This window comes from Lagenorhynchus albirostris, chromosome X (assembly GCF_949774975.1).
Source record: "Lagenorhynchus albirostris chromosome X, mLagAlb1.1, whole genome shotgun sequence".
Lineage (NCBI taxonomy): Eukaryota > Metazoa > Chordata > Mammalia > Artiodactyla > Delphinidae > Lagenorhynchus > Lagenorhynchus albirostris.
In genome coordinates this window covers 112,376,802-112,401,615 of record NC_083116.1, presented here as the reverse complement: position 1 = coordinate 112,401,615, position 24,814 = coordinate 112,376,802, and the positions used below count along the sequence as shown (strand labels likewise).

The following is a 24,814-nucleotide window of genomic DNA, read 5'->3' as shown; positions in this document are numbered from 1 at the left end:
TTCCTCCAGCTCCATTTTTCTTTCTCATTATTGCTTTGGCTATTCAGGGTCTTTTGTGTCTCCATACAAATTGTGAAATTTTTTGTTCTAGTTCTGTGAAAAATGCCATTGGTAGTTTCATAGGGATTGCATTGAATCTGTAGATTGCTTTGGGTAGTATAGTCATTTTCACAACGTTGATACTTCCAATCCAAGAACATGGTATATCTCTCCATCTATTTATATCATCTTTAATTTCTTGCATCAGTGTCTTACAGTTTTCTGCATACAGGTCTTTTGTCTCCTTAGGTAGGTTTATTCCTAGGTATTTTATTCTTTTTTTTTGCAGTGGTAAATGGGAGTGTTTCCTTAATTTCTCTTTCAGATTTTTCATCATTAGTGTATAGGAATGCAAGAGATTTCTGTGCACTAATTTTGTATCCTGCTACTTTACCAAATTCATTGATTAGCTCTAGCAGTTTTCTGGTAGCATCTTTAGGATTCTCTATGTATAGTATCATGTCATCTGCAAACAATGACAGTTTTACTTCTTTTCTGATTTGGATTCCTTTTATTCTTTTCTGATTGCTGTGGCTAAAACTTCCAAAACTATGTTGAATAATACTGGTGAGAGTGGGCAACCTTGTCTTGTTCCTGATCTTAGAGGAAATGGTTTCAGTTTTTCACCATTGAGAATGATGTTGGCTGTGGGTCTGTCATATATGGCCTTTATTATGTTGAAGTAACTTCTCTCTATGCCTACTTTCTGGAGGGATTTTATCATAAATGGGTGTTGAATTTTGTCGAAAGCTTTTTCTGCATCTATTGAGATGATCATATGGTTTTTATTCTTCGATTTGTTAATATGGTGTATCACATTGATTGATTTGCGCATATTGAAGAATCCTTGCATTGCTGGGATAAACCCCACTTGATCATGGTGTATGATCCTTTTAATATGTCATTGGATTCGGTTTGCTAGTATTTTGTTGAGGATTTTTGCATCTATTCTCATCAGTGATATTGGCCTATACTTTTCTTTTTTTGTGACATCTTTGTCTGCAAAGGAGACACAATTTTAAATCGCTATTCACCTAATAACAGAACTTCAAAATGTATGAAGCAAAATTGACCAAACTAAGAGGAGAAATAGACAACTAATCATAGTTGCAATTTTAACACCTCTCTTTCTCTTATGACCTTCTCTGTCTGTCTCTCTCTCCCTGTCTCTCTCAGTAATAGACAGAATGTAGGAAAAAATAAGTAATGACATAAAAGACTTCAATAATATCAACCAACTAGACCTAATTAACATGTATAGAACACTGCACTCAACAAATGCAGATAAACAATTCTTTTCAAGTGTAGAGTTAATATTCACAAAGATATGCTGTTACAAAGCAAGTCTCAATACGTTTTTAAAAGATAGAATCAAACATAATTTATTTTCTGAATTAATTTAAAAATCAATAACAAAGAGATACTAGAGAATCTGCAAATATTTGGAAATTAAGCCATATCTTTGAAAGAAGCCATGGGTGAAAAATAATCACACAAAATTAGAAAATATTTTGAACTATATGATAATGAAAACACCATATATCAAAATTTGTAGGATTTATCTAAAGCAGTATTTAGAAGGAAACCTATAGCTTTAAAATGCTTGTATTAGGAGAAAAGAAAATTTCTACCTTAGGAAGCCAGACTTAAAAAGGAGCAAACAAAACCCAAACTAAGTTTAAGATAGAAAGTAAGAAAAATAATAAAAGGGAAATAAATAAAATAGAAAACAGAAAAACAAAAGCTAAAAATTGGCTATCTAAATGGTTAATAAAATTGATAAACCTCTAGCTTGGCTGATGAAGAAAAAATCAGAGAAAATATCAACTACCAGTGTCAGGGATGAAAGTGAGGACATTACTACAGATACTACTACAGGTATTAAAAGGTAATAAGGTAATATTTGAACAACTTTATACCAATGAATTTGACAACATAAATGAACAAATTCCTTGAAAAACAAAATAACAAAATTTATAATTTATAGTATCTAACAAAAGAAATCAAAAATCTGAATAGCCTTATATCTTTTAAAGAAATTATGAACTTTCCTAAAAAGAAAACTGAAGGCAAGTTTGGCTTCACCTGTGAATCCTATCAAACATTTAAGAAAGAATTACACAAATCTTTCACAAATTTACACAAAATCTTTCAGAAAACCCGGTGTTACTGAACCAAACTCGGGTCTGCTCACCCAACACACAGCAATGCCAATCTACTAACAACCGGGTTATGGTGAAGGAAAGTATAGTATTTATTGCAGGGTGTCAAGCAAGGAGAATGGGCAGCTCAGCCAGAACACCTGGATGGCTTTCAGGCAAAGGTTTTAAAGACAGTGTTAGGGGAGAGGGTCGTAGGATGCCTGATTAGCTTGTGGACCTTCTTTCTTATTGGTTGGTGGTGAGGTCATAGGATGATGTTTTGGGAATCTCAGTCAGCAATCTTCTGGTTCCAACCAGTCTGAGGTCTACGTGCTTGTGATCAGCATGGAGTCACCATCCTCCACTGGGTGAGGGGTCTTAGTTTCTGCAGAACAACTCAGAGATATGCATCACATTGTTATCTATATCCCTTCAGGAGGAACTAGGAGTCCCATGACTCTGTTATTCTAATCATTAACTGCTTGAGTCTGCTCTTTGGAACTCAGGAAAGGCCTAGGAGACTAAAGTCTTTTTTCTACAAACAAGAGACAGGGGGCACAGAGGACCTTTGTACCCAAGAAGGCCCTATAGAGTCCTGCTTGGTTTCAATCCCTTTTCTTTGACACTCCTCAATCCTGAGGGGAACATGGGCGGGGCAAGAAAGGGAATAAAGTTTTGGATAGAGAGATTAATTATAAATTCTGCAGGGGAACTCAGTTTTAGGGGGAATTGGTTTCACTAGGAGGAAGAGACTTTCAATTTGATTTATAAGACTAGAATAACCCTGATACCAAAATCTGTTTATAGGATGTACTTGACTGAATTTGCTTCAGGCCATTGCTTGTCTATAAATTTTAAACCAACATGTATAAAGCCAATGCATACTCAATGAAGCCAACGTAATTTTTTTCAACCCCAGCCAGCAATCCTTTAAAAGTAATCATAAAGCTGTTGGTCATGACATTTGGCTCTACCAGAAAACAATGTCATTGGGAGTAACAGTAATACCACTTTACAACTTTCCCATAATTCAGTCATCAGATTTTAAATAAATCATTTCTCCCAAAGAACAGAATCACCAGAAAGCTTTATCCATGCCAAAGACCCAGAAATTAGTATAAAAGTTAGTGAGTTTTTCTTACACTTTCATAGAAATTACACTCAAGTAACCAAACTAGCTTATCCAAAATGACTGTTACAGGCAAACCAAGCCAAAAGGTCAGCCTGGCACCAGAAATAGTTACAGGCATTTCCTAAGTATTTCTCTTAAGTTGTATAGGAGGAATTTCAATAGCAACAATCCCTTCCAAATAAACGACAAAGCTTGGCCATTAGCAGTGACTGCACTTCAACCAAGAGTAGCTACCATGAATATCAGAAGCACCTTATAAGTAGACACTCACAACACTATGACACAAATTGTATTTTGACAATATAACAAAAAAAGATTTCACAAAGGCCTTCTCTCTTTGCACTGACAAGAGGTTGATACTATAGGAACAAACAGTGCATAATCCATTGAACTGTTTGTGTGTGACTGTTTTTTTTTTTTGGTAATATAATGAAATGTGGTTTCAACTACTTTTCCTTGCATCAGTTTTAAGCACAACCATATAAGAGGCATACAGGAAGCCAGCTAGAAGGTGTCTGTCAAAGAAGCAAAAAGGTATCTGTGTATTTGTATGTGTGTTTATTTCAGCAGAGCCATTTCCCTTTTAGGTTCTGAATTTTTTTTTTAATTCAAAGACAAAGAATGACACTACCTAGAATTCTAGCTTTGGAACAGGAAGTTGTCTGCAATTTCTTTGGCAAAATGCTTTTACAAGAAGTATCTTATAAAAGATTACATTACAGAGTGAAGTAAGCCAGAAAGAGAAAAATATCGTATATTAACGCATATATGTGGAACCTAGAAAAATGGTACAGATGAACCGGTTGGCAAGGCAGAAATAGAGACACAGACGTAGAGAACAAACGTATGGACACCAAGGGGGGAAAAGGAGGGTGGGAGGAACGGGGAGATTGGGATTGACATATATATACTAACTAGTATGTATAAAATAGATAACTAATGAGAACCTGCTGCATAGCACAGGGAACTCCACTTCACTGTACAATAGAAGCTAACACAACACTGTAAAACAACTATACTCCAATAAAAAAATAAAAATAAATAAAATTTAAAAATTAAAGATTACATTAAATGTAATGGAACCGATCCCGAATTCCACACCTAGGAATTTGTTGCAAGGAACTTTTTGGATATGCACATAAGGATGTATATACGAGAACATTTACAAATCAACTATACCCCAATATAAAATAGAAATTAAATTTAAAAAATCACAATGCTGGAACCAAAAAAAAACGAATATTTACTGCAGTGTTGGTTACAATAGAAACTCATTAATAGTAGCCTAGATGGCAAAAATTAGAAAAATAACTTATAGTTAACCATATGATTAAAAAACATGCAGCCACTAAAAAGCATTCTTCAGACGGATATATATATATATATATATATATGTATACACATACATATTCTTTTTATTGACTGCATATATATACTATGTTGCATAGTATCCCCCCCAAACTTCATGTCTACCCAGAACCTGTGAATGTGACCTTCCATCGTTCGTTCCTTGAATTATATCTACTAACAGGTACTCTTTGAGTAAGTTTCCATTTCTGAAGCAAGTTCAAGTTGCTTTACAAGTTCTGAAGTTCTTTTCCTCATACCCCAAAGTATCTTAACACTCACAGGAAAAAGAATATTGAACGTGTGACAAAAATCTCACGAGATGATAATTTAAATATTTTATTTACCTTGGTGTTTAACAACTACTACAAGGATAGTATCAAAGATTTTTAAAAACCCTGTTGAGAGCAAAGTTACTTATTTCTCCAAGTTCAAATTTAATAAAGGCCTCATCCTCGGTATAAAATTTCTAGCCTTCCTCTAGGTACAAGACAAGCTAAACTGATATAAAAAGCAGGACTGTAAGGGAGAAGGAAATGTGCCTTTTAAGAAGAATATTGAATTTATAAAGAGAAGCTAGCCTTCACTTCACCTTAAAGAAGGGGAGACTTGCCATATTTCTGTCCTTAAAACTAAAGTGAGAAGGGGGAGAAAAAATAATTATTTTTTAAGTTGGTGGATTCTGAAAGAAGGGAGGTCTAAAGTGTTCAGAAATAGTGTCATAGTATGACCAGGTATAAAGTGGGCAAAGATTGCTCTCCCTTGAAGTTCTCAGGTCTCAAAAGATTTACAAAGGGACTTCCTTGGTGGTCCAGTGGGTTAGACTCCGCACTTCCAATGCAGGGGGCGCAGGTTCAACCCCTGGTTGGGGAACTAAGATCCCACATGCCACGTGGTGTGGCCAAAAAATTTTTTTAATAAAATAAAATAGAAACACAGAGCTTTAAAAAATTTTTTAAAAACAAAAATTGGAATATACCAGTGTTACCAGAGTTGGAGAAATGAATGAGAGAAGAAAGATAGGGTCTATCCACTTTCCGTGAACCAATGCAACATGGGACAAAGAAGAAGATCTGAGAAAAGAGGCATGAGGTCACCAGTCAGAAGAGGTAGGTGAAATTCCCAAAGGACCACCAAGGCCTAGGAGACTAGGAGAGGTTCTTAGGATTGAGCTCCCCTCCAGCAGGCCTGTTAGGGACACAATCAGTTCATGATAAGTCTACAAATGAGACAGATCGACTTGGGTGACACACAGAAAGGACTACCACTCTTCCAACTACCAAAAGTGTTGCTGCTCCTGTATGGGAAAAGCAGTTGTGACCAAAATAAAGAAGAGAGTCAACTTGTCATGAACAATCATATAAGAAAGCATCTGGTTTTTTTCCTGTCCCGCCTCCCAAGTCCTGCATCAGGGGTACAAACACAGAAAAGATGGCAGAAGTGTGCATATCTGTATTCATTACATACTAAAGAAATAAATATTATTTTAAGAAAAGAATGAAGCCACATCCAAATACTCAAAATCTTTAACTGCTTTCATACTATTCACCTCTCCATTCCCATTAAGGAAACTGTGGGCTTGGGAGAGTGTTCATCAGAATAAACCAAAGGACCTAGCTCCTTATGTTTTATATGGTTCTTGAATGACTCAAATCCTTTGGCATCAAGAATTACACATTATAAAGAACAAACTAGATACAGAGTGGGAAGCATAAAACAATGTTAAAGCAGAGAATAAATAAATGTGTAGAGTCATCTCAACAGACGTAGAAAACTTATTTGACAAAATTCAACATCTATTCATGGTTTAGGAAAAAATTCATCAAACTAGGAATAAAAGGAATCATCCTCAATCTGATAAAGGGCATCTACAAAACAACCCTGCAACTAACATCATACTTAATGGTGAATGGCAGGAGCTCAGCTGAGTTAAGAGAGCTGAGCTGCCAGGTGTCTAGAGTAGACAATTAAAAAAATAAGCCAAGAATGAAAGTAACAAACAATAAAGCTTTTAAACATTTATTGTAATAGTATAAGCAAAACGGCTAAAGCTAGAGAAAGTACTGACTTTCCCTACCCTTCCACACCCACTTCGATTTTCCCCAGCAGTTGAGGGTCAGGTAAATCAGCACAGATGTGGGTGAGGGTCCTCTCACTGTGGACGTATCCCAAACAAAAGGCTCCTGTATGGACTCAGGCCAGTGAGAGGGAGAGGGGGGAGGGCTAGGCATGGAAAAATACTGAGTACTGACTCAGAATGGGGACAAGTGTCTTCAATTTTCCCCTTAATCCCCAAAAGGAACCCTTCACAGAGGCTCCTGAGGAAAGCCTTGCCCAAAGAGTACCTGGGCTAAGAATGAAAACATGTGTAAGAACATGGGCGTCCAGAGAGATCTGAGTCTTTGACTGCAACTCCCTTCAGAGACTGCAGTGCAGTCTGGTGGGAAGGGCATTTCCCCTGTGAGGTCTGCCAGGTAAAGCCTTTGGAATTGCCTATGATCAGGCCTGATAAATCACATATAGGTATTTTATATAGGAGCCAGACTCCTCAGTTAAAGACTGAATGCTTCCCCCTAAGATCAGGAATCAGGCAAGGCTGTACACTCTTACTACTTCTATTCAACAAACTGGAATTGCTAGCCAGTGCAGTCAAGCAAGAAAAAGGAAATAAAAGGCATATAGTTTGCAGAAGACATGAGTGTCTATGTAGAAAATCCCAAAGAATCTACAAACAAGTTACTAGAACAAACAAGTGACTTTAGCAAGATTGCAGTATACAAGATCAATGTACAAAAATCAATTGTATTTCTATAGTCTAGCAATGAAAAATTGGAAAATAAAATTTTTAAAAAACGATTTAAATAGCATCAAATAAATCATAAAATACTTTGGTATGAATCTTAGCAAAACAAGTGATGAAATATATGATAAAATCTATAAAACACTTATCGAAGAAATCAGAACAACTATAAAAATCATGGAGAGATATACAGTTTTAGTAGATTAGAAGACTCAATGTTCTTAAGTTAGCAATTCTCCCCAAATTCATCTATAGATGAATGTAATATTTTAAAAATACCAGCAGGATTTTTATAGAAATCAGCAAGCTGATTCTAAAATGTTTGTGGAAAGGCAAAGGAACCAGAATAGTCAAAGTAGTCTTCAAAAAGAACCAAGTTGGAAGACTCACACTACCTGATTAACTGACTTACTATATATAATCAACACACCGTGCTATTGGCCAAAGGACAGGCACATCAATCAATGGAACAAAAGAGAGTCCAGAAACAGACCCACATACACATGGTCAATTGATTTTCAATGAAAGTTCAAATGAAATTCAAAAGAGAAAGAACAGTCTAGGGCTTCCCTGGTGGCGCAGTGGTTGGGAATCTGCCTGCCAATGCAGGGGACATGGGTTCGAGCCCTGGTCCGGGAGGATCCCACATGCCATGGAGCAACTGAGCCCATGCGCCACAACTGCTGAGTCTGCGCTCTAGAGACCACGAGCCACAACTACTGAAGCCCATGGGCCTGGAGCCCGTGCTCCGCAACAAGAGAAGCCACCACAGTGAGAGGCCTGGGGGCCACAATGAAGAGCAGGCCCCACTCACCGCAACTAGAGAAAGTGTGTGCGAAGCAACAAAGACCCAATGCAACCAAAATTTTTTTTAAATAAAATAAAAAATACATTAAAAAAAAAAAAGAACAGTGTATTCAACAAACGGTGCTGGGACGTTTGGACACCCCCATGTAAGCAGAAAAGAAAGAAAGGAAGGAAAGGAAAGGGGAAAAAAGGAAAAGAAAGGAAAGAAAAAATAATTTTAGTCCATTTGTCACATCAAATACAAAAATTAGCTCATAATGGATCATAAACCTAAATGTAAAACCTAAAACTATAAGTATCCTAGAAGAAAATATAGGAAAAAATCTTTGTGACCTTGAGTTAGGCAAAAAATTCTTGTATACAATACCAAAATCAGGTTATGTAAAAGAAAAAAATAATAAACTGCACTTCATCAAAATTAAAAACTTCTCTATCAAAAGACACTAAAGTAATGTACCAACAGGCCACAGAATGGGAGAAAATATTTGCAAAATATGTGTCTGATAAAGGACTTGTCTCCAGAATACATTAAGAGCTCTCAAAACTCATCAGTATAAAAACAAACAACTTGATAAAAACTGGGCAAATGATATGAAAAACACTTTACCAAAAAAGATACATGGATACTGAATAGACATATGAAAAAATGTTCAACATCATTAGTCATTAGGAAAATGCAAATCAAAAGCACAATGAGATAACATTACAAATCTATTACAATGGTTAAAATTAAGAAAACTAACTCTACCAAGTGCTGGCAAGGTTGTAGAGTAACTGGAACTCTCATACATTGCTGGTGGGAATGCAAAACGGTACAGCCATTGTGGATCATACAGCATGCTGCCTTTTGAGGCACTTTGAGGCTGCCTTCTTTTACTTATCTTTCACTTATAATGCATTTGAGATTCATTCACATTGTTGCTTGTATCTATAGTTACTTGCTTTTTATTGCCAAGTAGTATTCCATTTTATGGATAAACCAGTTGTTTTTATCCAGTTTGGGGCAATTATGAGTAAGGCTGCCTATAAACTTTCACATACAGGTTGTTTTTTTGTTTTGTTTTGTTTTGCTTTTTTGAGGTACGTGGGCCTCTCACTGCCGTGGCCTCTCCCGTTGCGGAGCACAGGCTCCGGACGCGCAGGCCCAGCGGCCATGGCTCACGGGCCCAGCCGCTCCGCGGCACGTGGGATCTTCCCGGACCGGGGCACGAACCCGTGTCCCCTGCATCAGCAGGCAGACTCTCAACCACTGCGCCACCAGGGAAGCCCTCACATATAGGTTTTAATGTTAACATAAATTTAGATTTCTTGAGGGTAAGTACTTAGGAGTGCAATTGCTGAGTCACATAGTAAATGTATATTTAACTTTAGAAGAAACTGCCAAACTATTTTCCATACCGGCTGTGCCAAAATGGCTCAACTACAGGGACAATAACAGACCAGTGGTTGCCAGAGGTTGGGGTGGAGGGAAGGGTTGGCTACAAATGGCCACAACGGAACAAAGTGAGTGATATAACTATTTTATAGCTTGAAGGTGCTGTCTGTTACAGAACTGTATGTGTTCGCCAATACTTTTATAACTGTACACTAAAATGACTGAGTTTTATGTATGTAAATCATATCTCAATAAACCTGAATGAAAGCCATTTATGTAGAAGGAATGCATAGAAATCCTAGGACATCCTATGCCATATTTAAACCAAAGATCTGAGATAACAGATGGCTTCCCATTGCCTTCAGGATAAAAAAAAAAAAAAAATCTAACTCCCTTAGTTGGATGTATGTGGCTTTTAACCATCTGGCCACTGCCTGCTTCTAGGAGGTCAGCATTAGTTCCATTTGGGTCTCATCTCAACAATGACTATCCACATTTGGGCATTTCCATTGTTATTTGAGCTTGTTTTCAGCCCTTCCCAGCCATTCCATTGACTTCTGAAGTCATAATCTTCCTGCTTTAATACTTTAATACCTAGACCCCACCAAGCCTTCTCACCCGGCCTTGGCATGCAGCTAGCTCACTGACAGACCTCTTGGCAGGGTCCCAGATTCTCCCTACATACAAGCGGCCAAGAGAAGGGGCGTCACCTTCCCAGCCTCATTTCAGAAGACTGAACGAGACATAAACATAGGTATATATGTGCAAGCACATGTTTCCTGTAACACTTCTGCGACGCTCTTTACAGATAAACAACTCCTTTTATTCTCTCTGTTGATTCAAGTATAGCACAGCTTGACATCCCTATTGCTACAGAATGCAATAAGTCTGATCAACAGTCGCAAACTAGGAGCAGTGGGGAGCCTGGATGTAGCACTCTCAGGCTCTCATGCAGCAGTTTTTGCAAAGTGGATTCACCAAAGGTTACTCACAGCATAGACAGAAGGAACTTTACTGTCATGTCCCTGTTTGGACCCTGAATTCTAATAATCACTCTCAGCAGTTTGAATATATCATTCTGTTTCTAGAAAAGCAGGCTTTGCACCCCTGATTTTACCAGAGGAAATTTTTTCAGAATAGAAAAAACAATGATTAGGCAAATTCTGAAGAAAATAATTTTAAATATGTGTTCAAAGTACTTCTTGCTGGTATTAAAAATAGCAAAGATGGCTCAAAGTGAAGTGAAGATAAGCCTATCAAGGACATATGGTTTCAGCAAAGCAGTCCATGACAACCATTTCAAATGCTTCGGGGTCCTTCTCAATTATTTCTGACTTCAGAGTCATCCATGTTCCATGCTAAAATGAGACCTCTGCTTAAGAATGACTATCACTGCACATGTTTAAAAAAATTTTAATGTTCTCTCTTTTTTTTTAATCTAAACCAACCTATCTCATTAAGCAATTGAGTTTTGCTTTCTTAAAACTCTTTCTTTCCTTGGACTCTGGGACTTTAGCTTCTCCTCATTCTTTTCCTACATTTACAGGCAACTTCGCAGTCCATCTTCTTAACTGAACTCAGGGCATGTCCCTCCCACTCCGCATCCTGGTGGAAATCCTCCTGTAATTAGCGACATTAGAGTGTTGCACATAGGAAAAGCTGAAGACAAAAAAGCAGTTTGGAGGGCTCTGCTCTGCACTCAACCTCTCAAACATCCCATCTACTCCTCTGGTTTTTAACAACTTCCTGATTTCCAAACATGTGGCTCTACTCCAGACTTATTTTCTGAGCTCCAGAGTTATCTAGTAGTCTGGCTGTCTTGTTAGGGGTGCCACAATCTCAAAGAATCCAAAAGTAAACTCATCCTTTCTCCCTATCCATTTTCCCAACATATTCTTATGTATACTCCATATCTTAGCAATAATTTCTCATACATTGTCTTGCCAATTCTACCTCCTAATTATCTCTTGAATCTGCCTCTTTCTGTTCATTCTCACTACTATAACCTTAGTCCAGAATGTCTTTAGCTCTTATGTGGGCTCTTTCTGTAGCAACTAGTTACTTTTCTTCATACACACACAATGTCACCCCTCCCTTCCAGGGCATCCCTTACATCCTCACCAAAAAAGGTCTGTCTTTCCAAAATGCAAACTTGACCATATTTCTTCCCTAGGTAATATTCTCTAGAGGTTTTCATTGTCTACAGGATAAAACCCAACTTCCTTAGACTTTTTATAAATTGGCTCCTACCTATTTGCCATCTCTTTATCTCCTAATCAACCTTCAAAACCATACTCAGATGTCAACTCTTCTATGAAGCTCTCCTAACTAACCCCTCTCCCCACAGACCACTTAGGCCCTCCTTCCTCTATGTCACGTACCTAGTATCCTTATCATTGCTAAAATAAATTATAATTAATTTGTGTACAGGTGCTACTCATCTAAAAAGATAACCTCTATGAGGAAAGATTATTTATTGTTCCTATCTACATACTTAGCATTTGTTCTCAATCACCAGGTGGTGAATGGATGAATGATTAAAGTGAAGAAGAAATCAATTAGTAAACCATCAACGACTGTTTATTTTTCTAAACATTCCGACTAGATTTCCTAATTGTCTTGAATGAAAAAGTTCCTGCTGCCATGATCATTTGAGCAATTGAAACTGCTATGTTGGCATCGATTGTGACAATATATAAAAGAAAAATAAAACCTTGTTACATATCTGGTGCTCTGAGTAATAACCTTGAAAACAGGCCATGAAATTTCCCCATTAAAAAAAAAAATCCCAATGATGAGGTCTCTGCCATAGTAATAAAATTCTGGTAAACATCGTGACCATTTATTTAGGAGAAGAATGAATTTGCAGCCTCAAGTGCTAGAGTCTCGTGGAGAAGGAGTCAATACAGCCAAAAAGAAATCCCTGTCGCAAAGAGGACTAGAAACTTTATCACCCTGGAATATTCCAGGTCAAATTCAAAATGGATCATTCTTTGACATTTTAATAGGTGTAAATTAAATATGGTAATAGGTACATTTAACACAAAGCATATCTCCTTCAATCAGACCACTATAAAGCTCTTTTTTTGTAAGTAAATACTTGGATTGAGTATCTTTATATTCCCATACGTATGCACAGATACCGTCAGATGAGAGAATAGCAAAATTAATCTGTTCAGATAAAAAGGGTGAGTCAAAGAGAGACAATGATTACCATTGTTTTGCAGAGTAAGTGAAATTTACATTTCTGTTGTTTGTCATAATCCATTGTAATGAGAATAAAGACCAGCAGTCTGGGAAATCTCTAACAAGCCAGAAGCCCCTGCTCAGCTACATCTAACTTAGACTCTGACCCACACTGACGCGAGAAATAGAAGAATTTGTATGAATCTTTCAAATACCACAGAGATAATGGAAAACCTAAGTCAAATTTCAGTCATTGCCCCACAGAGTTGATAAACTCATACAATACTGACATGTCCCTGAAATTGTAAAGCAATTAAATATTTGTCAAAATCAAGCCTTTTCTATTTGGCTCAAATTCTGTTATTTTATGTCTTCCTACAGCTCCATCAAATTTTACCTATTTATATTTCCAAAATCAATGGCAACCAAGTGTTTCAGTCAGGGTCCAAATGGGTTGGCACTCGCAAATTAGGTTAATTTGAGGAGGATTTATATTAAAAGGACCTCTTTTAAAAAGGTGTGGGCAAGATGCAGGGGAACCACAAGTAGCCCAGGGTTAATAATACAGGGACAATTACAACCCCTAGGCTGAAAGGGAGCGGGGGAAGGGAACAGTTTCCAGAAAGCAAAAGGAGAGAGTTGTGTGAAGGGCACTGACCTTCAGAAGTTCTCAGCCAGCCCAAGGTAACTTTGGAGGGAGGGAGCCAAGAGATAAATACCTGATCTCACTCCCTCTCTGAACTTCTGCTGGGGCTACCATGGGCTGAACCTACCTGGAAGCCAGAGGACATAAAACACCTTGATGAGATCCACACAGGTCAGCATCCCAGGGCAAACACAAAAGGAGACTGGCTCTGGAAGGACAAATGGAATCTATCCAACACTCCATGTTTTAGGGCAAAACAGTTTTTCTTTTCCCAAGCATCATCTTCATATAGTAAGTGTCTACTATATGCAATGTACACAATTATAAAAACATGGTGGGGCTGGGGTAAAGGAAGTTGAAGATGGAAGGAGAGTCACAAAGGAAGAAAGTACTCTTCCTACAGGAAATTAAAATTAAAACATGTTTCTAACTGGGGCAAAACTCATTCAACCACCATATTTCCCAGTGAAAATCCACTCAGAGTGCAGCCTATGGAGCAGCAGTATCAATACCATCTGGGAGGTCATTAGAAATGCAAAATCTCAGACTGTACCCCAGACCACTGACTCGGAATCTTTTTAACCGGATCCCCAGGTACCTGTTATGCACATGAAAGTTTAGGAAGCACTGCTTTAAGGACTCCCTAGAGTTACTAAGGGAAAGAAGAGAAGTTTGGAGTAATTAAAGCTAGTGGGATTTCACAGGTAAAGCTTCATGGAGAAGACATATTTGAGAAGGATATTAAAACATTATTTTACAGAAAACATGGCTTTTTATTTCGTTATAAAGTCAGAAAGCAAATATAGTTAATCAGTAACTGAATATATAACATTCAATCAAAAATATAGTCAAACACTGATGCTAAATATGGTTGCATTAATACAAAGTTCTTTCACACAAAAAATAAAATTCTTATGCTACATAAATTCTCTACAGGTTCTCTAAAGAAAGGGAAAATCCAGGCTGATTTAAATTGGAAAGCTCCTGCTTAGGTTTGGGGCTTTGCTGCCTTTCTCTTCTTAATGCTATTTTCCTTTCTATTTCAGGCCCAACTCTGGCGCTTAATGGGTATTCAGTAAATACTTTCTGATTGATTGAAGCCCAACTGATTTAAAATTGTGTGCTAAGCTGTAATAATAGACCAGCATCAGAATGCTAGTTGTAGATTTCTACTTAGAGAACAGCACCATCTAGTGTCTCCACAAGAAGGTACCACCTCCAATCCAGTGTATGTTCTACCTAGCAGTAAGAGAAAATTATACTGCTAAAGTGACAGAGAAAAGATAAGTCTCTTCAATAAGTGGTGCTGGGAAAACTGGACAGCTACATGTAAAAGAATGAAATTAGAACACTCCCTAACACCATACACAAAAATAAACTCAAAATGGATTAAAGACCTAACTTTAAGGCCAGACACTATAAAACTCTTAGAGGAAAAAATAGGCAGAAAACTCTTTGACATAAATCGCAGCAAGATCTTTTTTGATCCATCTCCTAAAGTAATGAAAATAAAAACAAAAATAAACAAATGGGACCTAATGAAACTTTAAAAGCTTCCTCACAGCAAAGGAAGCCATAAACAAAACAAAAAGACAACCCTCAGAATGGGAGAAAATATTTGCAAATGAAGCAACTGACAAGGGTTTAATCTCCAAAATATACAAACAGCCCATGCAGCTCAATATCAAAAAAACAAACAACCCAATCCAAAAATGGGTGGAAGACCTAATAGACATTTCTCCAAAGAAGACATACAGATGTCCAACAAACACCTGAAAAGATGCTCAACATCACTAATTATGAGAGAAATGCAAATCAAAACCACAATGAGGTATCACCTCCCACCGGTCAGAATGGCCATCATCAAAAAATCTACAAACAATAAATCCTGAACAGGGTGTGGAGAAAAGGGAACCGTCTTACACTATTGGTGGGAATGTAAATTGATACAGGCACTATGGAGAACAGTATGGAGGTTAATTAAGAAACTACAAATAGAACTACCATATGACCCAGCAATCCCACTCCTGGGCATATACTTGAAGAAAACCATAATTCCAAAAGATACATGCACCCCAATGTTCATCACAGCACTATTTACAATAGCCAGGATATGGAAGCAACCTAAATGTCCATCAACAGAGGAATGGATAAAGAAGATGTGGTACATATATATAGTGGAATATTACTCAGCCATAAAAAAGAACAAAATAATGCCATTTGCAGCAACATGGATGGACCTAGAGACTGTCAAACTGAGTGAAGTCAGACACACAAAGACAAATATCATATGATATTGCTTATATGTGGAATCTTAAAAAAGGGTACAAATTAACTGATTTACAAAACAGAAATAGAATTACAGATGTAGAAAACAAACTGACGGTTTCCAGGGGATAAGGGAGGGGGAGGGATAAATCGGGAGATTGAGATTGACATATACACACTACTATATATAAAATAGATAACTAATAAGAACCTGCTGTATAGCACAGGGAACTCTACTCAATACTCTGCAATGGTCTATATGGGAAAAGAATCTTAAAAAGAGTGGATACATGTATATGTATAGCTGATTCACTTTGCTGTATACCTGAAACTAACACAACATTGTAAATCAACTATACTCCCACAACAAAAAAAGGTAGCCCATTGTGACACACCTATCTTACTACACCACTAACGAAGTCTTAGAAGAATTATTTCAGTTTGCTTTGCCCATGCATCAGTTCCATCTGTGAAACAGGAGGAGTGCTTTCATTTACTGTGGAAAACCAGCTCTCCCTCAACATCTGTGCAGCCCAGCCCACATCCTCTAACCTCAGTCCTTACAAACTCACTGCGTGCTGTGCTGTCTTCCAGCTTCCAGAACCTGTGTGCCTGTGCCTCAGGGCTTTCTTAGGATACCAAAGCCCACCTTGCTGCTCACACAGAAAGCCAGACTTAGCATCAACCTTGCTCCCAAAAGGCCTCAATGGATGACTAATGGGAGTTGGCATATAAACATCCCAGCTCCCTTGCCCCGCAGGAGGGAGGCTCTGTTTCCTAGACTTTTCTCATGACATTAAGCAACAATCACTCACATTGGTGGGGTTTTTTTGGCCACCTTCTCTTTCCTGTCTCACTTCCCCACTCCCATACCAATGTTTCCTCACCTCCAGATGAACTACTTGTACTTGAGTCTTTGCCTTGAGGTCTGCTTCTGGGGAAATGCAAACTAAGACATTCTCTAAAAAAACACTTCACTGAGGTATGACTGACATGTAAAATCGGGACATATTTCATGCATACAACTTGATGAGTTTGGGGATAAGTATACACCACCATCAAGGCATCCATAGACCTCCATTACCTCCCAAAGTTTGCTCTCATCACTTTCATTATTTTTTTTGTTGTAAGAACACTTAACATAAGATCTGCCTTAGAGCTTCCCTGGTGGCGCAGTGGTTGACAGTCCACCTGCCAATGCAGGGGACACGGGTTTCTGCCCTGGTCCAGGTAGTTCCCACATGCCGCGGAGTGGCTGGGCCTGTGAGCCGTGGCCGCTGAGCCTGCGTGTCCGGAGCCTGTGCTCTGCAACAGGAGAGGCCACAACAGTGAGAGGCCCGCGTACGCAAAAAAAAAAAAAAAATCTGCCCTATTAGAAAAATGTGAGTATATGATACAGTATTGTTAGCTATAGGCACAGAACTTATTTATCTTGCATGAAATGTTAATTTGGTAAAACATGAACCTTGGAAATAACAATCTTTATACTTGTATACTCACAAATGCTCAGATCTGAAATGTACTTTTATTCCAGTGACATGTATTGTGACTGGTTTAGCAGATCAGATGCAGACCTGTAAATCTGAGTTTTGCCAAAAAAGTTTTCATAATGGAAATGGGAATTAGAAGAAGCTAATATTTGCATATATAACCTTGGTTATGAAAAGGTGACTTTGTTCTTTCAAGGCTCAGAGCTATATTTATGTCCAGCAACATCAACTTGTATTGAGCACTTGCTGCTTGTAGGCACTGTTCTAGCTGTTGGCAGTACAGCAATGAACAAAACAAAGCTTCTGCTCTTATGTAACATTCACGTGATGAGGAGTTTACAGCATTAGGTCGAGAGGGGTTAGCAAATGATGAGCCAGGTGTGGCACATTTCTTTGCTGCCTGTCTTTGCCAATGGTTTTGGATGGGATATGCTACAATAAGAATTAATTTCTGTGTCTGGCTTATTTCACTGTCATAATGTCCTCCAAGTCCATCTATGTTGTCACAAATGGCAAAATATCCTTCTTTTTTAAAAAGGCTGAATGTGAAAGGGAAAAACCTACAACCAAGATTACTCTACCCAGCAAGGACCTCATTCAGATTCAACGGACAAGCAAAAGCTAAGAGTATTCAGCACCACCAAACCAGCTTTACAATAAATGCTAAAGGAACTTCTCTAGGCAGGAAACACAAGAGAAGGAAAAGACCTACAATAACAAACCGAAAGAATTAAGAAAATGGTAATAAGAACATACATATCAATAATTCCCCTAAATGTAAACGGATGAAATGCTCCAACCAAAAGACACAGACTGGCTGAATGGATACAAAAGCAATACCCATATATATGCTGTCTACAAGAGACCCACTTCAGACCTAGGGACACATACAGACTGAAAGTTGAGGGGATGGAAAAAGATATTCCAAGCAAATGGAAATCAAAAGAAAGCTGGAGGGCTTCCCTGGTGGCGCAGTGGTTGAGAGTCTGCCTGCCGATGCAGGGGACACGGGTTCGTGCCCCGGTCTGGGAAGATCCCACATGCTGTGGAGTGGCTGGGCCCGTGAGCCATGGCCGCTGAGCCTGCGCGTCCGGAGCCTGTGCTCCGCAACGGGAGAGGCCACAACAGTGAGAGGCCCGTGTACCACAAAAAAAAAAAAAAAAAAAAAAGAAAGCTGGAGTAGCAATTCTCATATCAGATAAAATAGACTTTAAAATAAAGACTACTGCAAGAGACAAAGAAGGACAATACACAATGATCAAGGGATCAATCCAAGAAGAAGACATAAAAATTGTAGATATTTCTGCACCCAACATAGGAGCACCTCAAAACATAAGGCAAATACTAACAGCCATAAAAGGGGAAATCGAGACTAACACAACCACAGTAGGGGACTTTAACACTCCACTATCACCAAAGGACAGATAAACCAAAATGAAAATAAATAAGGAAACACAAGCTTTAAATGACCCATTAAACAAGATGGACTTAACTGATATTTATAGGACATTCCATCCAAAAGCAACAGACAACACTTTCTTCTCAAGTGCTCATGGAACACCCTCCAGGATAGATCATATCTTGGGGCACAAATCAAGCCTCGGTTAATTTAAGAAAAGTGAAATTGTATCAAGTATCTTTTCTGACCACAGCACTATGAGACTAGATATCAATTACAGGAAAAAAAATCTGTAAAAAACACAAACACATGGAGGCTAAACAATACACTACTAAATAACCAAGAGATCACTGAGGAAATCAAAAAATACCTAGAAGCTAATGACAATGAAAACACGACGACCCAAAACCTTTGGGATGCAGCAAAAGCAGTTCTGAGAGGGAAGTTTACAGCAATACAATCCTACCACAAGAAACAAGAAACATCTCAAATAAACAACCTAACCTCACACCTAAAGCAATTAGAGAAAAAAGAACAAAAAACCCCCAAAGTTAGCAGAAAAGCTGGTTCTTTGAGAAGATAAATGAAATTGACAAACCATTAGTCACACTCATCAAGAAAACAAGGGAGAAGACTCAAATCAATACAATTAGAAATGAAAAAGGAGAAGTAACAACTGACACTGCAGAAATGCAAAGCATCGTGAGAGATTACTACAAGCAACTCTATGCCAATAAAATGGACAACCTGGAAGAAATGGACAATTTCTTAAAAAAGCACAACCTCCCGAGACTGAACCAGGAAGAAACAGAAAATATAAACAGACCAATCACAGGCACTGAAATTGAGACTGTGATTAAAAATCTTTCAACAAACAAAAGCCCAGTACCAGATGGCTTCACAGGCGAATTCTATCAAACATTTAGAGAAGAGCTAACACCCAGCCTTCTCAAACTCTTCCGAAATAGAGCAAAGGGAGGAACACTCCCAAACTCATTCTACAAGACCACCATCACCCTGATACCAAAACCACACAAGGATGTCACAAAGAAAGAAGACTACAGGCCAATATCACTGATGAACATAGATGCAAAAATCCTCAACCAAATACTAGCAAACACAATCCAACAGCACATTAAAAGGATCATACACGATGACCAAGTGGGGTTTATCCCAGGAATGCAAGGATTCTTCAATATATGGAAATCAATCTATGTGATACACCATATTAACAAACTGAAGGATAAAAACCATATGATCATCTCAATAGATGCAGAAAAAGCTTTCCACAAAATTCAACACCCATTTATGATAAAAAAAAAAACCCTCCAGAAAGCAGGCATAGAGGGAACTTACCTCAACATAATACAGGCCATATATGACAAACCCACAGCCAACATTGTTTTCTATGGTGAAAAACTGAACCCATTTTCACTAAGATCAGGAACAAGACAAGGTTGCCCACTCTCACCACTATTATTCAACATAGTTTTGGAAGTTTTAGCCACAGCAGTCACAGAAGAAAAACAAATAAAAGGAATCCAAATCAGAAAAGAAGAAGTAAAGCTGTCACTGTTAGCAGGTGACATGACACTATACATAGAGAATCCAAAAGACTCTACCAGAAAACTACTAGGGCGAAGCAATGAATTTGGTAAAGTTGCAGGATACAAAATTAGTGCACAGAAATCTCTTGCATTCCTATATACTAATGATGAAAAATCTGAACGAGAAATTAAGGAAACACTCCCATTTACCACTGCAACAAAAAGAAAAAAAAACCTAGGAATAAACCTACGTAAAGAGACAAAAAACCTGTATGCAGAAAACTATAAGACACTGATGAAAGAAATTAAGGATGGTACAAACAGATGGAGAGATATACCATGTTCTTGGATTGGAAGAATCAGTGTTGTGAAAATGACTACACGACCCAAAGCAATCTACACATTCAATTCAATCCCTATCAAATTACCAATGGCATTTTTCACAGAACTGAAACAAAAAATTTCACAATTTGTATGGAAGACCCCGAATAGCCAAAGCAATCTTTAGAAAGAAAAATGGAGCTGGAAGAATAAGGCTCCCTGAATTCAGACTATACTACAAAGCTACAGCAATCAAGACAGTATGGTACTGGAACAGAAACAGAAATATTGATCAATGGAACAGGATAGAAAGCCCAGAGATAAACCCATGCACATATGGTCACCTTATTTTTGATAAAGGAGGCAAGAATATACAATGGAGAAAAGACAGCCTCTTCAATAAGTGGTGCTGGGAAAACTGGACAGCTACATGTAAAAGAATGAAACTAGAACACTCCCTAACGCCATACATAAAAATAAACTCAAAATGGATTAAACACCTAACTGTAAGGCCAGACAGCATAAAAATCTTAGAGGAAAACATAGGCAGAACTCTCTATGACATAAATCACAGCAAGATCCTTTTTGACCCACCTCCTAGAGAAATGGAAATAAAAATAAACAAATGGGGGCATCCCTGGTGGCGCAGTGGTTGAGAGTCCGCCTGCCGATGCAGGGGACACGGGTTCGTGCCCCGGTCCGGGAAGATCCCACATGCTGCAGAGCGGCTAGGCCCGTGAGCCATGGCCGCTGAGCCTGTGCGTCCGGAGCCTCTGCTCCGCAACGGGAGAGGCCACAACAGTGAGAGGCCCACGTACCGCAAAATAAATACACAAATAAATAAACAAATGGGACCTAATGAAATTTAAAAGCTTTTGCACAGCAAAGGAAACCATAAACAAGACGAAAAGACAACCCTCAGAATGGGAGAAATTATTTGCAAATGAATCAACGGACATAGGGTTAATCTCCAAAATATATAAACAGCTCATGCAGCTCAATATCAAAGAAAGAAACAACCCAATCCAAAAATGGGCAGAAGACCTAAAGAGACATTTCTCCAAAGAAGATATACAGATTGCCAACAAACACACGAAAGGATGCTCAACATCACTAATCATTAGAGACATGCAAATCAAAACTACAGTGATTACCGCCTCACACCAGTCAGAATGGCCATCATCAAAAAAATCTACAAACAATAAATGCTGGAGAGGGTGTGGAGAAAAGGGAACCCTCTTGCACTGTTGGTGGGAATGTAAACTGATACAGCCATTATGTAGAACGGTATGGAGGTTCCTTTAAAAACTAAAAATAGAACTACCATATAACCCAGCAATCCCACTACTGGGCATATACCCTGAGAAAACCATAATTCAAAAAGAGTCATGTACCACAATGTTCATTGCAGCACTATTTACAATAGCCAGGACATGGAAGCAACCTAAATGTCCAACGACAGATGAATGGATAAAGAAGATGGATGTGGCACATATATACAATGGAATATTACTCAGCCATAAAAAGAAACGAAATTAAGTTATTTGTAGTGAGGTGAATGGACCTAGAGTCTGTCATACAGAGTAAAGTAAGTCAGAAGAGAAAAACAAATACCATATGCTAACACATATATACGGAATCTAAAAAAGAAAAAAATGGTTCTGAAGAACCCAGGGGCAGGACAGGAATAAAGACACTGACATAGAGAATGAACTTGAGGATCCGGGGAGGGGGAAGGGTAAGCTAGGACAAAGTGAGAGAGTGGCATGGACTTATATACACTACCAAATATAAAACCGATGGCTAGTGGGAAGCAGCCGCATAGCACAGGGAGGTCAGCTCACTGCTCTGTGACCACCTAGAGGGGTGGGATAGGGAGGGTGGGAGGGAGACCCAAGAGGGAGGAGATATAGGGATATATGTATATGTATAGCTGATTCACTTTGTTATAAAGCAGAAACTAACACACCATTGTAAAGCAATTATACTCCAATAAAGATGTAAAAAAAAAAAGAAACATAGGAGAAGAAAAAAGAAGCCATCGGGGTCTACAGAGAATTAGGAAATTGGCAGAGGTGTGAAATTGTCTTTCAACAGGTAGACTCACCCACACATATCCTAAAAAGTCCCATATTTCTCTAAAATGAGTATTCAGAAAAAGGGTTGGATATGAGGGTGGGGTATGAGTTTAATGGTCATTATGTTGATCTGGCTTGTTAAATTCCTTGAGTATAAAGAACATTCAGAACATGTTGGGTTTCAGAACTGTGCTCCAGAACACAGAAGCATCTGTTATTCATATCTACTCACGGATCTGAACTTGATGTATATGACACTTTCCAAGTTGCTAGGTTTGCCTGAATTGAGTACACATCAAAGACTCACGCTGCACCTGTAAAACATGCATTAATATTAATGTTCATTAGCTTGGATCCTTTATTTCCAGCATCATATCAACCATGACTAAAGACTGTTCAAGGGCTATTCCTCTCTGTTTCATATGACGATATAACCACGTTCAAGGCCAGCCCTAGGCTAAAACGTGAAGGAAGCAGATGCTATGTAACTGGGAGATCACATGATTGAATATTTAGGAAAATAAAGCAGAAAAAATGCCAGTGATGCCAGCTTCTTAACAATAAGAGTAGTCATCCCACCTTTCCACAATCCACACCCCACCCCAACCAAGAAAGTTTCAGCTAGAATTTTTCAAGTTAAAATGTATTGCTGACTTGCTTATTTTCCTTTGGGTAAAAAGGGGGGATATATTAAAGGCACATTTTGAAATGGCAGTGATAAAATTGTTTCTTTTTACATTTTCTTAATATGTATACCCTTTATTCTCTAAATGCCAATAACTAACACATGATAATTTCCATTTAGTTCAGCTTAGCATTGCTCCTGTGTAAACAGTATAGAAAAATGGTAAGGCTAACCATTTAGGTTTATTCACATTAAGGCCAGGACCCCAGCACAAATTAAATTCTCATTAAAATTCAAACCATGAACAAAAGAGCAATTTAAATATTGAACAATGTGGGTCTCAAACCATGTATCCCATATTCAGTTCAGTCCACTAATGTGGTTAATGATCTAGACACAGGACCACTGGGAATGCATATTGACCAGTTTGGGACGCAGGGGAAGGACAGTAGATACTGCAGTGATCAGTGGTCCCGAGGGTTGAGATTGTTAAGGCAGTTTTATCAAGTACCCAGAAACAATACACTCATGAGAAACATTATGACAGGCACTTCCAGCTGTCCCCCTTCTCTCTCACAATAAGAGAACCCCTGATTTTAAGCTAGACTCTTAGCCTCCCCAGTTTAAAACATTTTCCATGCTACTCTGTAACTGGTGTGGTTCTGTGTGTCTATGTTCTGGTCAAAGGAAGATGAGCAAAAGTAAAGTTTACATTTTTGGGTCATGTCCTTAATGGCAAGAATGTGGCCCTCTACTCCCATTTTATACCCTTCTTGCTGCCTGGAATTCAGATGCTAGGAGAGTCATCTTGGATCATGTGGATGAAGTCAACATTCTAAGAATGACAGAGCAAAAAGATGGAGGGTGCCTGGGCTCTAGATGACGTCTCAGTACAGCAGCATCATAACTGCTGAGATTTTACTTTGATAAATAAATTAACCTCTATCTTGTTTAAGGCATTGTTCATTTTCATCTCTGCTAGAGCAGAGATTTTATACTATTATAGATACATGGCAAGTAATTTCTTACTAATAAAATTTTAAGGATGGATGATTGTGAGTTATTTATTTTGTTTTACATTAGAGTAGTTGTCCTATTATAATACTACTCACACTAACTTCTATTCCAAAGTGTTTTATAGAGCAGGAGAAAAGAAGTATAATTATATGGAGCATGTCACAAATTGTGAGAAGTCCACAGAGTGTACCCATATGATGTGTCCAACATGTGAATGCCATCTGTTATGTGTACTACAGGTTGAAAACTGCTAGACTGGAACAAGAAGCTAAGAAAACCATGGCTGTAGGTTTAATACCCATGTGGATTACTTGTCTTATACTCAGATTGTACTCCTTACCTCACTGACTGATTTGACTAATTCATATCATAAGGCAAAACCAGCAAGAAAGCTGGATGCAAAATAACCTCCACTCATGGACGAATCATATAGGGCACAAGCCCTACTACTAGGAGGGCAGCTTAATGACAGCCAAAGGGGCACAACTGAGGTAATAATGAGCTAAACAATAAAAAGCATGTTTTGCTTATAAAAATGTCAAGAAATAAAAATAAATATATAAGACTTATATTGACCAGAACATGAATAAACAAGC

At 38.2% G+C, this 24,814-nt stretch overlaps 1 long non-coding RNA gene across 1 annotated transcript in view; it reads right to left on the bottom strand.

The window, feature by feature from the left end:
- The window catches only part of LOC132513552 (uncharacterized), a 64,481-nt gene extending 41,590 nt beyond the window's left edge, over positions 1 to 22,891 (bottom strand). The window contains exon 1 of the long non-coding RNA XR_009538500.1: positions 22,809 to 22,891. This is a non-coding gene — a long non-coding RNA (uncharacterized LOC132513552). The remainder of the gene's footprint in view (positions 1 to 22,808) is intronic.
- Positions 22,892 to 24,814: the final 1,923 nt, after the last annotated feature.